Raw genomic sequence first — 14,929 nt, 5'->3', positions numbered from 1 at the left:
CATTGCTGCTAATGAGAAGAAAGAAGTCAAAACCCAACAAATCATTCAAAAGGCAGAATAAGTTCCAAGTTACTATAATTATAAAAGTTCACGCAAAGATTAGAAGTACCATAAAAACTTATGAAAAATTATGCAGTGAGTCAAGGGTTATTAAAATACAGTGGGAAATGGGATAACTGTTGCATTTCTTCATGCTTGTAACTGGACTCAAAGAACATTAGACAAGCGGGACAATTTCACAGGGGTGATAAAGTTATGTTCCTTGACTTATACCGTCTGGCATGATTATATTAATAAAGAGAGTAATTCTTACTTTGAGCAAATGGCAGTGTCAACCTGATTTATCATCCATAAAAAAAGGAAATTAGAAGTATCTTAAATCATGCAGCAATGAGACTGAAGGATAAACATACAGGTTGTCTGATTATTGGTGACAGCTCTACATTCGATTAGTAGTGACAGCTCTATGAAAAATGAGTTAAAGGAGATTTATTAGAAGTGTTTCATAGAAACTGAGATGAAAAAGGTATTAACTGGGGTTCTAGTATCACTCCAGACTGAAAACATCCTGCAGTAAATGAAAGGTGTCAGAAAGTTGACAGCAGTGGTGAGGAGAGTTCAAAAGAAGATTGATATAAAGTGAAATCATTTTTAAGACAAGCTCGAGTTTGGTCACAAGATGCATGGATCAAAACATAAAAAGTTTATGGTGACTGACAATATAAAGGACAAAGGTGGTAGAATAAAAAAAGTTCTTAATGCAAAACATAGGGAAAACATTGTAGACAAAAACAGGAGGGACAGTGCCATAAGAAAGTAAATAAAAGAGAAAACTCTGATGTGAAAAAATATCAGTGCCAGATACTACTGATAAAAAGTAATGTAGACTTCATTATTGATGGTACATTTGCTGAAGAATTAGGTTTTCCTCCGAAGTGTCAAAACACTGATCTGGACCAACATTTTTAAGAAATAGGGAATACCACCATTTTTGAAGTTTAAGAACCAGATTAAACAATAATAAGCCAGATCATAATGAACCATTTCTGCTGTTTAGGGATCGATGGCCATGAGCTCATCACAATCCACCAGTGTGGAGCTCAGCTGACCAAGCACAGGTAGACCAGCAGTTGTGATAAGTAACTGCTTCAGAGTTGGTTACTGAAGTCATATTCCCAAGGGCTGTACAATGGGAATTCCAGCCTCCTCCTGAACCTCATCCTTCAAAATTGCTTTGTCTGTTTTGGCCTTAGGGTGCATACTAGAAAAGATAAAAGTAGTTCTTTCATACTCCAAGCAAGACAGTTCAATTGCCAGTGTCAACATGACAAAGTGCTTGTGGCTACGGGAGCGGGGGGAGGAAGAAAAATGGGGGGGGGCAGGAGAGAACTCTGCACTTAATACTGGGCAAGTAAGAACAGAGTTTTTCTCTCCGGCTGAAGCCCAGACTTACTCCACCATATTTCTTACCTTACTGAATGTTAACTAGACTAGAACTGTTGCTCTGGCAGCAATTACAAATCAAATTCATTATAATTATTCTTACAACATAAAAATGAAGAAATGTCCCTGGAAACAATTCTACATCTTTGATATACATGCAATGCTTTTAATCAGCATTTGCCTTTTTCAGAAACAGTTGCAAGAAACAACCAATGAGGAAATACAGTGAGATGATTTCTTGAGAGAAAGCCAAAATGCAATGCTTTATGCTGACCTGCACATACAAGATAAGGAGATTTTTTTTTCCCCCTCAAAGAATGAACAAAAGTTCAGTTTCTGCAGGAGAATACCTTTTTTAACAGCATATAAATTAGAATTAGGGACAGACATACATACAACCCCAACAGAATGCAGTGGCTTAGCACAGTTCCCAAGAATCACAGAACCACAGAAGGGACACACAACAATGTCCAAATTACACCCAAATAAGACTTTTCAAATATAATAATTAGAAACATGACCAAGATCAGAGAATCATAGAATGGCCTGGGTTGAATGCACATTAGTTCATCAAGAGGCAGAATAGAAAGTCTAAACAGGAACTTATTTAATTTTGAGGAATTATTCCCCTACTTAAGAAGAAATATTTATAATTGGAAACATAAGACTTGTAGAGAATGTGTTTGAGGAATTTGCAAAATTCAAAGGAAGTTCACAGCATTGCAATGCCAATTTGAATTTTTAAGTTTTGCCTCACCTGTCATTAATTTTTTATGAACAAAAAACACTCTAGCAAATATATTGAAAATACTCTGAAGAAAAATCCAAATGCAACTTGAAATTATATACATTATATGTACATGATGTGCATACCCTTATGGAACATGGCAGCAATTTTCCAACACAGTACCAAGCTCAAAACAAGACTGTGAATGCAAACCCAGCAAGTTACCTGGATGAGCCCTTTAAGATACAACATAGCATGCAATACTCTTAAATTGGATTTTTGTTTATGCACAGTAAGCTTTCACAGATTTTATTTATAAGCTCTAGTTTGGCAATTTCAATTATTTTATTGCCTAGTGCTTCTCCTTTTATGGCCATCTCTTTCTTCCCATGTTTTGCCCCAAGGCACATCAGCTGTCTTCACATCTGAATGAAATTGCCATCTCTGGCTCAAAGGAGAACTTTTTTTTATTGTTTATTTGTTTAACTAGAAAGAAGCCAGCCATCAATAAGGAGAAGCCCTAAAAGTTGGGTCATTTGATGCTACACACAATCTTCTCCATAAATACCTATATACTCTGACTTTAAAATGTAAGAAAAGAAGTTTGTCTTCTTCAGATTGAGTGGGAGACTTTACTATAATTACTAAAGTTAGGTCTTCTCCTAAATAATAATAAAATAGAAAGAAGTAATTAGTGGAGCTAAGGTCTGCTAAACAAATTGTTTTCAATTAACCACACTGAGGTTCCTGGAAAAAAAAAATCCAATAAAAAAAAATCCCCAAAGACCAAATCCATGATAAAACCAAAGAACATAACAAACCAAGCAACCTCCCAATTCTCTTACATCCTGACTGTATTATTATATTCTGACTGTCACTCACCACAGTAAGGTGTCACAATCCGTTAGCTGAGCCCCAGTAGCCAACTTTGAGAACAGCCCTCATTAGTACCTCATGAGGTTAAAGTCAGGCTCAGCCTCGTGTTACATGTTCCTGCAAATCCTGGCCTGGCTTCAAAGGACACTGTTCTCCTCCCCTCTCCTGCACTACATCGAGCCATCCAACAGCTACACAGGAACTGTCAGCAGAAAGGAGAAGCATTACAATTGGCATTACTTTTCCTGCAGTGCTCACTGGTATTAAATAACTGTTACGTAGTGCTCCAGGCTCCTGCCACAGTGTCATCATTCGCTGAGGCAGCTCAAGCCAATCACAGATCAGTTCTTGAGTTCAGGCTGTACTAAAGGCCCATTTGCTGCCCACAGATGCCATCAAGGCACCTTAAAACACCTCCTTGCTGCTGGCACCTCTCCTTCTGGCTTTCTACCTTCCTGCAAACAGGATGTTCTGGCTAATTATTGACACATCTCTACATTCAGAGTATTTTGAGCAGAATATCAACCAATAAAGTGTTCAATATCTATGATTTTCTCTTCAAGACATGATTCTTATATGGATAATTTCTTAGATATGCCACACATTACCTAAGTTGTGAACAGTAACATGTAGAAGCAAAATAATAATCTTGTGAATCAGTGCAACTAAAAAAACCTGGTACCTGGCTTGGTATAATGCAAGAAAACGATGTTTAAATTAGAAAATTATAAATGGATATAGCATAGATTCAGAAGATGAAGTGAGATACAGGAAGGGATAGGAAATGCAGAGAATTTGGAAAGATGTTAACAAGGAGCTATATTTAAGCAGGGTTTTTTTAATCTAAAAATTCCCCAATGTGTATTACAGCCAATAGTCTCAAGACAAATCGAAAGCAGCCAAAGCTGCCTGGAATGTGATAAGCATCCAGTTATCAACAACAAGATAGCTTCCATAAAATCATCCATTCCTTTCCCTCAAATCAAACCATCTCTGAGCTCACATTCCTCCACATTTAAGCTTGACCACTTAATTCTCTGTCAGTCATCTGATAAATTCAAGCGTGGCTTTGGCAGAGCCCCCAGCCCAACACACTCTCTGCCTGCTCCTGCCTGTCCACACTGCAGATCATCCTGCTTAGAGAGATGGCCTGTAAGAAAGCCGAGGATGAATCTGCACTGAAATTACTTAAGAAAGTGACCTACCTTTGAGAAACAAAACCTAAACAAGATCTATCACCTGTTCCTAATGGGGAAAAAAAGGAAAATGGAAATGACTGGATGATGATGAAGCCAAGGAGGAACTTTGCTATTCAATCTCAGCTCCAGTCAACTCAAATTGTGCAGCTTTTTCTTGACATGTAAATATTCTACATCAAGAAGTTATTTTGCTTTTCCAACTATGTCAGTACATCTAATACAAGAATTTCCTTCTCTATAAACCCTGCTGTGCTTATTCCTTGGACTGCCAGAGTTACATGACCACTAGTTGACTGTTCCACATCACCAACTCAAGGTGGAGAATCACAGATTTAATAAGCTAGAAGCAACCAATAATTTGGGCAATTGAATCGATGAAGGAGTTTGCTTGGTAAGTGCAAGCTTCTGGTATCTGACTGCTTAACTATATATCTAATGAGAGACAACATCTTTAATATTAGGCTGACTCCCCAGCACAAACTAACACTTGCCTTCAGTGCTGATTTGAATGAAGAAGACTCACTCATTTATCCCACTGCCACTTCGCTTCAGGCACTTATTTCTGTCTGTCAAACTATCACACATGACCGTCTCGTTTATGAGATAAAATCAGAATAAGTCTTCTGGGGACTAAGATCTTAATTCTGCTCTCTTTGAAGTAAAGTGGAATTTTGGCATTTATCTAAATGATGAAGGATCAGATCCCAAAGTGTTTGTTCAGCAGTTCTGGAAGAACGACAGTCTTAATAAAATCAATTGAAACACATTTGAAAGATATGTCCAATCAAAATATTTATTTTTAGACTCAGACATCTCAGTATTTGGTATATCTTTTCAGCTGAAATGCACAGTGATGCTCCTTGGCAGTGGCACCACAGCACTGCAACACACTCTACAGATTTCATTATACAATATTCTTGTTACTACAAGCATTTGATTCAGAAGCTTGTAAAGACTTGGCAGTACTGAAATACTATTCAGAGTTTCTTTCTCATCTTCACTAGTGTAATAATGTCTTTGATAATCTGGCACATCAGGATCTTAATCCTACTGTTGGAAGAAGTTCACGAACTTACCAAGGTTTTCCACTTGAGAAAGAATCCTTTTCAAGATAAGCTATATTATTTATTTTTTAAAAAACTAATTCTATTGTTTCAAACAAAAAACAAAGAGTCAAAAGAAATGCTGAGGGTATTACTACCACTACTTTCTAAAAGTACTAAGTAATAATTAGAGTGGGAAATAAGACTTTTTTTTCCACTGTGGCTTGTTATCACCAGGTTCTTATATTTACAGTACATAACATACCTGGGAGCCCCTGGTGGTCTAGTGGTAAGGGCGCGGCGCTGTCTCCGCCGAGGCCCAGGTTCGATTCCCGGTCAGGGACACTCCCCGGGCAGGTGGGGCTCGTCAGCCCTGTAAAGGCAACCCACCTACGTCCTGAGGACCTCGCTGCCACCGTCCAAGCTCGCTTGGCCCCGGCAGATGAACCTCAGGATTAAAGGGTGGGCTCAGTTCCGCGCACACTGTGTCTCACCTAAAAAATCCAATGCGCAGGCTGGAAGGTGGAAAGACCTTCCCCGGATCTTCGCTCGCGAAGACTGGCCATTATTATTATTACATAGCATACTATCACAATTTGCTATTTTCATATTTTTTTTTTAGAATCACAGATAGAATTAGAAGCTGAGATGTAAGGATAGCTGAGGACTTCCAGGGAAAAGATAAAAGGCAGCAACCACTTGTCATATATGCACAATTTGACATGTTTGCAGAGTGCACAAGTGAAGACATCAACTGAAAGCAGATCTTCTGCACAACCATTCCATAGTTCTTAGAAGTCTTGCATGAACATGTTTTTAAAAGATTAACAGATGTCCAACATTCCTTGTAATCTTATTTATTTCTTGTTGAAGTATTTACATGCACAAATTCTCCAGAATTTCAATTTCTACAGTTTTTTGAAAGCTCTAAGTATTCTATAAATATCTGTTTACACTTTTTACTATCTCCATTATATGAATGAAGACCAGCACATATTCTTCATTCTTCATATTTCATCCATCTTAAAATTTCCTTTCCATTATGAAAATGGTTTTTATTTGAGAACTAAAACCAATTTTTTCCTTAAAATGCAAAATTTAAAACAAGCTGTCAGAGGTGTACACTAATTTGGAAAAAAAACACCAAACCACGAAAGTTACCATCTGTAAATTGATGGCTAGTAAGAAATCAGTAAATAATATTCAAGTGCTGCAGGGATGAATTTGTTCATAAAGAATTGCTAAATTAAAAAAAAAAAAAAAACAACTTGTGGGTGACTTTAACCTGCCTGATGTCTGCTGGGAGCTCAACACGGCAGAGAAGAGGCAGATTCCTGGATTAGGAATTAGGAGATTCCTGGAGTGTACAGAGGATAATTTCCTGCTCCAGCTGGTAAATGAGCCCAGCAGGGGTGGGGCCCTGCTAGACCTGCTGCTCACAAACAGAGAGGGGCTGGTGGGAGATGTGGTGGTCGGAGGCCGCCTGGGGCACAGTGACCATGAAATAAGAGAGTTTTCAATGCTCAGGGATGCAAGGAGGGTCATCAATAAAATCTCTAAGCTGGACTTCTGGAGGAAGATTTTGGCCTGTTCAGAAGACTGGTTCAGAGTGTACCCTGGGAAACAAGCCTTGAAAACAAAGGGGTCCAGGAGGGATAGATGTGCTTCAAGAAGCAAGTCCTGAGTGCACAGAACAGGCTGTCCCACTCTGCTGAAAGGTGAGGGGCGGGGAGGACGACCAGCCTGGCTGAACAGGGAGATTTTGAAGGAAATTAGGGGAAAAAAGAGATTACTACTGATTATGGAAAAAAGGGCTGGCTACTCAGGAAGAGTTTAGGAATATAGTTAGGTCACGTAGAAAGAAAATTAGAGACAAAGGCACAATTTGTACTCAATCTTGCCATTTCTGTCAGGGATAACAAGAAGTGCTTCCACAAATACATCAATAGCAAAAGGAGGGACAATGAAAACCTCCATTCCTTGTTGGACATAGGAGGGAACAGAGTCACCAAAGATGAGGACAAGGCTGAGGTGTTTAACACCTTCTTTACCTCAGTCTTCAACAGTAAAACAGGTTGTCCTCAGGACAACTGGCCTCTGGAGCTGGTAGACAGAGAGAAGAAGCTGAACAGCCCCCCTGTAATCCAGGAGGAAACAGTTTGTGACCTGCTGAGCCACTTGGATCCTCAAAAGTCTGTGGGACCCAAGCGTGATGAGGGAGTTGCTGAAAGAGCTCGCCAAGCTGCTCTCCATGCCGCTCTCCATCATTTACCAACAGCCCTGGGTCACTGGGGAGGGCCCAGATGATTGGAAGTTGGGGAATGCCACGCCAATTCACAAAAAGAGCCAGTTCAACCAGGCCAAGTGCCGGGTCCTGCCCTTTGGCCACAAAAACCCCTGGCAGCCCCCCAGGCTGGGGACAGAGTGGCTGGAGAGCAGCCAGGCAGGAAGGGAGCTGGGAGTGTGGAGTGACAGGAAGCTGAACAGGAGCCAGAGTGTGCCCAGGGGGCCAAGAGATCCTGGTCTGGATCAGGAACAGTGTGGCCAACAGGTCCAGGGAAGGGATTCTTCCCCTGCACTCGGTTCTGGTGAGGCCACCCCTGGAGTGCTGTGTCCAGCTCTGGGCCCCTCAGGTCAGGAAGGATGTCGAGGTGCTGGAGCAGGTCCAGAGGAGAGCAACGAGGCTGGGGAAGGGACTCAAACAGAAGTCTTGTGAGGAGAGGCTGAGGGAGCTGGGGTTGTTGAGCCTGGAGGAGGCTCAAAGGAGACCTCATCACTCTCTTCAACTCCCTGTAGCCAGGTGGGGGTTGGTCTCTTCTCCCAGGTAACTATCAGTGAGACAAGGGGGCATCATCTTAAGCTCTGCCAGGGTAGGTTGAATATTAGGAAGAAATTCTTTACAGAGAGGATAATCAGGCATTGGAAGGGGCTGCCCAGTGAAGTGGTGGATTCTCCATCCCTGGAGGTTCTTAAGATGAGACTGGATGTTGCATCAGTGCCATGGTCTGGTAACCACAGCACTAGTGGATCAAGGGTTGGACTTGATTTCAGAGGTCCTTTCCAACCCGGCTGATTCTATGATTCTTGATGGACTATTAATGATGGATCATTTGCAGCAGCTGCCCAGGGCACACCTGACACCTCAGGCTACAAGCTGGTTAAAGAAACCCTGTGAGGAGTGTTTCTTTGTCTTCACATCAACCACTCAGCTGTGATAACTCCCCTCCATGGAGGCATCAGCACCTTCACCCCCAGCCTGAGGGTGCATCTCTGCTAATGGGCTATACTGGACTGGCATAACAGGCAGCTGCAACATCTAGACCATCAAAGACTCCAAAAATATCCCAGAGTTAATTCACCCATAGAGAAATTCCCCAACCTGGGGAAGGCACTGGGCATTCCCACCTGAACCTGAATATATATAATCTTGGGTTTTGGGACTTCTGGTACCTCTCATCAGATCCAGAGGAGGACCAGAACTTCAACAGGACAGCCACTGCCACTCTCAGCAAGACTGCAATCATTCCCTTGACAGAACTGCCACCATCATCTGGACCAACAGGTTTCCTTTTCTTTTACTTTGAGCCCAGGGGGCCCACGAGGTGCTCAGCAACAGGGGATAATGAACACTGTTTTGTTCTTGTCCCAGGGTCCTGGGTTATATATCTGTCTTTGAGGGTTAAAAGCAGTTTTCCTTTTATCATTGCATTTATTGTATTTTTTTTTTTTTAATAAATTGTAACTGTGACTTGTAACCTCTCTTGAGTTGCGCTCATTTCTTCTGCCAGTTTACTTTTAAAGTAGCACATCTTTGGTTTTTAAATTTGCATATATGTTATAAAAAACATAATACAGGGGTTTTTTTTTGTGGAGAGCAAAAGAACTTCTGGTTTTAATTACTGTATCACAATTAAATTACCTACGTAAGACCTGCAGAGCCTTGGAAACAACAGTGGGTGGTGTTTCCTGGAATAGGGCGATATGTTTTATGAGTGGGAAGGAACACACACCATCTCATTTTAATGTTAAGTCACACAGCTCAATCCACACAGTCGAGCAAGAACTGAGAGCAGGAAACAAGAGGGACTTCTTGTCAGGGTAACTATTCAGAGAATGGAAAAGCTAATTTAGTAGCCTGAGGCAAATAGTTAAAAGCAGCTGAAGTCAATTATATTTGTTTCTACAAAACAGTGTATCTATGCCCAGCTTAAGCAAGCCCACAGTATACATTAATAACTCATTTTAACACTGTTTCTAACATTTAGAGTGCAACAGTACAAAACACAATACTGCAACACATGCTGAAAATTAGTTCAGAAAATGATGATTTTTTTCAACATTTTACTTGATTAAAAAAGTCACAGTACTTAACTGAATATATGCGTATGTAGTGGATTTAGATAAAGAGACTGAGTATTGAATGCAAGTCTTTCAAGTAACCTGGAAGCCATTTCCTACCGAGACACAAAAAACTTACACCTTAGGATGCATAATCCTTTTTTTACTGTTTTGTATATGACTTAAACTACAGTTTAAAAGTCATGCATCATTTACATTCAACTGTATTTTTAAAAGCTCCATTCCCAGTTAATCTAGACAAAGTAATCTAGTTCATAACTTATTTCCAGCAGCTGTAACTAGAACCAATTTTCAATTATTTGTGTTGTGAGATTTTGAAAGAGAAACCCAAAAATGTTCCTAAATCATCCCTAAATTTAATTGACTGTTCAGCACCACATAACATCATACTATCAAATGATGTTGTACATTTACATTTATCATCAAAGTGATTAATCATCACATTTTCAACCAGTGCACCACTTTAGCATCATTAATTCATAAGTGCAAAGCTTGAAATTTTCTCTAGAAGATACTGTGAATTAGAACAGTCCAATTCCAAAAATTAAGTCTGAAGTGTTTATTATAAATTGCTGAAGCTTTTACTATAACTGTAAATGTGATGATTTTTTTATCAATTTCTCAACACAGCTTAATATTTATTTTGAAGTATACAAGTTGCCTTGCACTGGTTAAGGAGATCACAGTGAAGCTTGTAAAATTATGAACTACTGATTTCACCAAAATTGTTACCATTGTTACCATGATACTTTCCTTGGTTTATCTTAAAAAATCACACAAGCTGGATCGGTTTTCGAACTGATGAAGAAAAGTTTGAACGTTATTACACTGTATGAAAGTCAATGGCCTGCTTCCTTTGGCCTCCTTATAAAATTTTCAACTTGTTCAAAACTGGTTTTGTGTGTTTATTACTAAACATGGTTACAATATAGTTTGGACTTGTTCAGCAGAGTTAGTTCTAAGCCATTTGTGTCTGTGGACAGAAAGCATTACTACAGGAACAAGCTGTCTCAACCCAACAATAGTGTGGTCTAGCACAATCATACTTAAGGTAAATTTTTGCAAAATCCAGGTATATGGAACATAGTTATTACCTTGCATAAAAATTGATGACAAGCATGAACAAAAGGTTATGGTCAGCTCTACATTCAGAGATCTGGGAGCTCGGCAGTCCTGCCAAGTGCAAACAAAGCCTCAGTCTGATACACAATATATGTAATTAATGAGCAGAATGCAAGAATTATAAAAATTCCTTGTCTCTTCCTGGCAGCAGAAACCACTAGAACTGTGAGCATAAATTACTTCTCCAAAAAGGAAGCCAGAGATGGGAACAACAATGTCCAGCAGGATTTTTTTTAAATGTAATTTAGAACAGCAATTATTTTCGAAAACTGCTTGTGCTGACAAAACAGAAACAGCAGCTTTGCTACAGGGCAAGACAGAAGGTCTGTTAGACCAGAGACAGATCTAATGATTATAAAGCTGAAATTTAGCAAAAAGGTAGCACTTCGTGTTTGTTTTTTGTTTGTGTTTTTTTGTTTTGTTTTGTGTGTGTGTTTTTGTGGTTTTTCGTTGTTTGTGTTTTTTGCGTGTGTCACCAGAGCCCCAATTTTAGAAGTAGGATTCATAAATAGTTGATGTGGACAATAATAGTTGTCTTCTTAGTATCATGCCCTATATCCAAAAACAGACAAGTTAGAATGTTTCTGAACATTCAGTCATCTGCAGAATTAGCTTGTTTCTACTGTAGAAAAACCATTTACCCTTCCATGCCATCAATTCCATTAAAATCAATTAATTAAAAAGTTTACAGATTATTTTTAGGAAAATTATATTGAAAATTAATTAAGCAATACAATCAGGAGCAACTCTTAATTCTGCTAAGTAAAAAGCACGGCTAAACACTTGAGTTCAATATGAGACTTCAGTGTAGTCCAAATGTGATTGAAGCTTTCAGAAATGCAGGCTTAGTGAAACACAAGAACTGCACACAGTGACAGATCTATGCGTGATGTGTGTTTTTCTTCAAGAATTATTATAGTTTTGCTTAGAATTAGAGAAAAAAATAAGTTAGGGACACCTGGTGGTCATTTACTGTAACCCCCACACCAAACAAAGTCAAGGAAACTAGGCTCAAGCCTTGTCCACACAAATTTTGGGTATCTCCAAGAAAAGAAGACCCCATAAATTTCTTCTGTCCCTGGTTAACCAACCTCATTAAAAAAAAAAAAAAAAAAAGCACACAACCTTTTTCCTCATATCAAATCAGAATTTCTCATGACTGTCCTGTCACCAGACACTTCCAGGAATGATATGGCTCCATCTTCTCTGTAAATACCCTTGAAGTACCAGAACAGACAAAACTGGCTCTCCCCTTGTCAACCCCAAACAGCTCCAAGTCTCCAGAACATTGTGTTGGAGTCTGCTGGAATACCAGATTCTCTCCTGAGGTCTCATTTACTTGTGTCACAAATATAATTTGCACATAACTGTACAGGAAATTCATCCTGGTTTAAACCCTCTCCTCAGCCTGGGATAATGTCATCATCTTCACCTTTTTGCTTTCCCACCTTTGACAGCACTGCCTGCTGAGAAAGACAGAAATGTTCCAAGTGCAGTGCCCTTACTGGGTTTGGGAGACGATTTTAAAAAAAAATTACATCAGATACAAGTGTGAAAGGGTGGAGTGAAATCACTTTTAAAACCAAACCTGTTCCTCAGGATTCTATGAAAGTCCCCTCAGCATGAAGATCCCTCTGTTTGCATTGGCAATTTAAAGTAAAAATCTCAACACTCACCACATTCTTGGTGAAAGGAAGACAAGTTTTGTTTTTTAAACTACAAATGCTTATGGCCAAAGGTGTTTTCTTCACAACAGCAGAATGAGTTTTGTTCAGCCTCACACAAATGAAGCCTGTATCGCTTATAAGCAGAGCTGTTTTGCAAAGTTCCTACTTTCTTTAAATTTAACCTTGACCTTAATCAGAAACCTGGTTTCAATACCTATTGAAAGATGTGACTTCCTTCTAAACAATACCATAATAAACACTACAGTAAACAAAACAATGGACAGATATAATCTTACTTTTTTGACTATGAGGAAAAATTCAGTCAAAACAAAAAATTAAGAGGTTGTTTTATTTAGTTAAGATTACCAATTCCAAACAAGCAAAGATAGGCTGACAATGTAAGATTACTTTCCTTCTGGCAGGAAAAAGAATATTTTTACAGTCAAATGATATTTGATTTTTTTTTTTGCTTTAAATATTAAAATATGCAACACAATTATGAAAATCCCCCAAAAGACACGTCGCAGACATTAAAGAACAACTCCCTGATTGCTATATATTTTTTTATTTAAGATAACTAAAACAAATACAGCATGACAGCATAAATATTTCCAAAATCCAGCACTTACTGAGCTTTTTCAAAGAAGGTTTTACCTCTTAATTTTCAAACCATCACATACAATAGAAGCTTAACTTTTAATCTGCAAATATATTCTAATATACTAGATTTTGGTCAGCATCTTATATAATACAGAGCCAGAAATACAAAATAAAACCAAGCCCTCCAACAAAGAATTCCATCTTTATACCACATTCCCAAGGGCCCACGAGTGCCACAGCTACATTTTCGATTCACAGGTACTTGGCCAACAATTTAATAAGACAAACCAAAGCAGAACAACCCTTGATCACACCCTGGCAGTCTGAAATTGCTGTGGAAAAGCAAGGGGAGGAAGAGGAGGGAGGGAAGCATTTGCTCCACACTGGCTTGGCTAATCCCACATCATGGCTCTCAAGGTAACACTAGCCAGATGCTTCTGCAGAAATTTTTCATGTTTTAATTGCAAATCTTGCACTAAGTTTATTTTCCAGATGTATGTCCTTACTTGGTTGATTTTTTTAAATTGCTTTCTTATGACTCTCATGCACAAATGGAAACAAGGACAAGCTACTGTTTTCTTGAAGAGCTCGAAGACATCTGTGAAGCCAAGCCAAATCCCTTCTCTTCTGCTCTTATTCAAATATTTGATGAATTGTAACATCAGCACACAGAAAATGCTGAGTCCCTTGTATCAACCAATCACTCAGAGGGCGAGATAACCTGCCTCTTCCAGGTTTAGTTTACCTGCCAAATGTTTCTAAAGACTCAAAATACACCATTTAAATTATGATACAAGGCTTAACAGACATGAAGCCCTATCAGTTTTGCTAAAGTATTAACAAAACCACCTTCAAACAGCAGCAGCAGAAATGTCAGTGGCAGCACTGTGCAGTAGCAGAGTTCAGGAGCTAAGTGCATACAAAAGCCACTGTCCAAATTTGCACTTAGTGCTATTTTTATCCCACAGTTCAAAATATCTGAAGATGAGTATTTTAATACATGGAAATGGCATTTGACTATTGAATGGAGAAAAACAGATTTCAACTACTTCCAATACAGCTTTGATATTTTCGTTTTTCAAATCTCTTCCTTAGCAACAAAACATAACACAGAATAAACAGACGGTTAATTTCTTACCTACCTCTTCACTGCTAAAGTTTCTTTTTTTCTCTCCTAGTTGGCAAAATGTTGACAGAGTCCCCTAAGAAGCAGCATTAGTCAGTGGCCTAAAGTACAAGTGAAAATACTGGCATTCCATTTGCTGAAGATACCATTGTTTTCATTTATTTCTTCCTTTGTCTGTGAAGAGGGGAATGTGAAAACACTGTGAAACCAATTACACTTGAGACATGATAAATGAGACAAAGTGCCAAGTGTAAGACAACATAATTAAGAATCAAATTTTGTAATGCTTGCATATTTGTTTACTAAGTTTGAGTTTCTCTTATTTTCCCAAGTTCTGGAGGATACTTGGGAAAAGTCTGATACACAAGCAAGAACCCCTCAAGAAGTCAATACTTTAATTTCTGTCAAAAATCAATTACGTTAATTAAAAAGTAATTCATAACCTGAAGATACTGACTGGCATTGAGTAACTTCAAGGAGTTCAAGATCTCAGAGATCAGTGTGTGTGAAAATTCTGATAGTTATTGTGAAATAGCCCAGAGGCTTCTGAAATTAATCCTTCAAAATATACAATTGTACTGTAAGCATCAAGTAAGTACTTCAGATGTAATGTACTCTAATTACCTTCCCACTTCTTCAACAGAACAAATCAAAAAGAGTTGTATTTTGTAAAGTTATCTGCAAATATGTGCATTGTTTTACATTGTTAAAAACACAGCCCTTGACACAGTGGCTGCACACTAACTGCATGTTATAACTGCACCTTA

General features: G+C 38.8%; 1 protein-coding gene across 5 annotated transcripts in view; it reads right to left on the bottom strand.

The window, feature by feature from the left end:
* ATG7 (autophagy related 7) overlaps positions 1-14,929 on the bottom strand; it is a 107,754-nt gene that overhangs the window by 25,306 nt on the left and 67,519 nt on the right. For 2 of the 5 annotated variants that reach the window (XR_007630381.1, XR_007630382.1), the window contains exon 19: positions 14,179-14,336. The exons of 2 other annotated variants lie outside the window; for them this stretch is intronic. The gene's annotated coding sequence lies outside the window, so the exon portion shown is untranslated. Of the gene's footprint in view, positions 1-14,178; positions 14,337-14,929 lie in introns of those variants that run through there. One more of the 5 variants, XM_050328270.1, reaches the window with a different exon arrangement.

The sequence above is a fragment of the Myiozetetes cayanensis genome, unplaced genomic scaffold (genome assembly GCF_022539395.1).
Source record: "Myiozetetes cayanensis isolate MyiCay16 unplaced genomic scaffold, myiCay2020 scf39, whole genome shotgun sequence".
NCBI lineage: Eukaryota > Metazoa > Chordata > Aves > Passeriformes > Tyrannidae > Myiozetetes > Myiozetetes cayanensis.
This window is presented reverse-complemented; position numbering and strand designations above follow the sequence as displayed.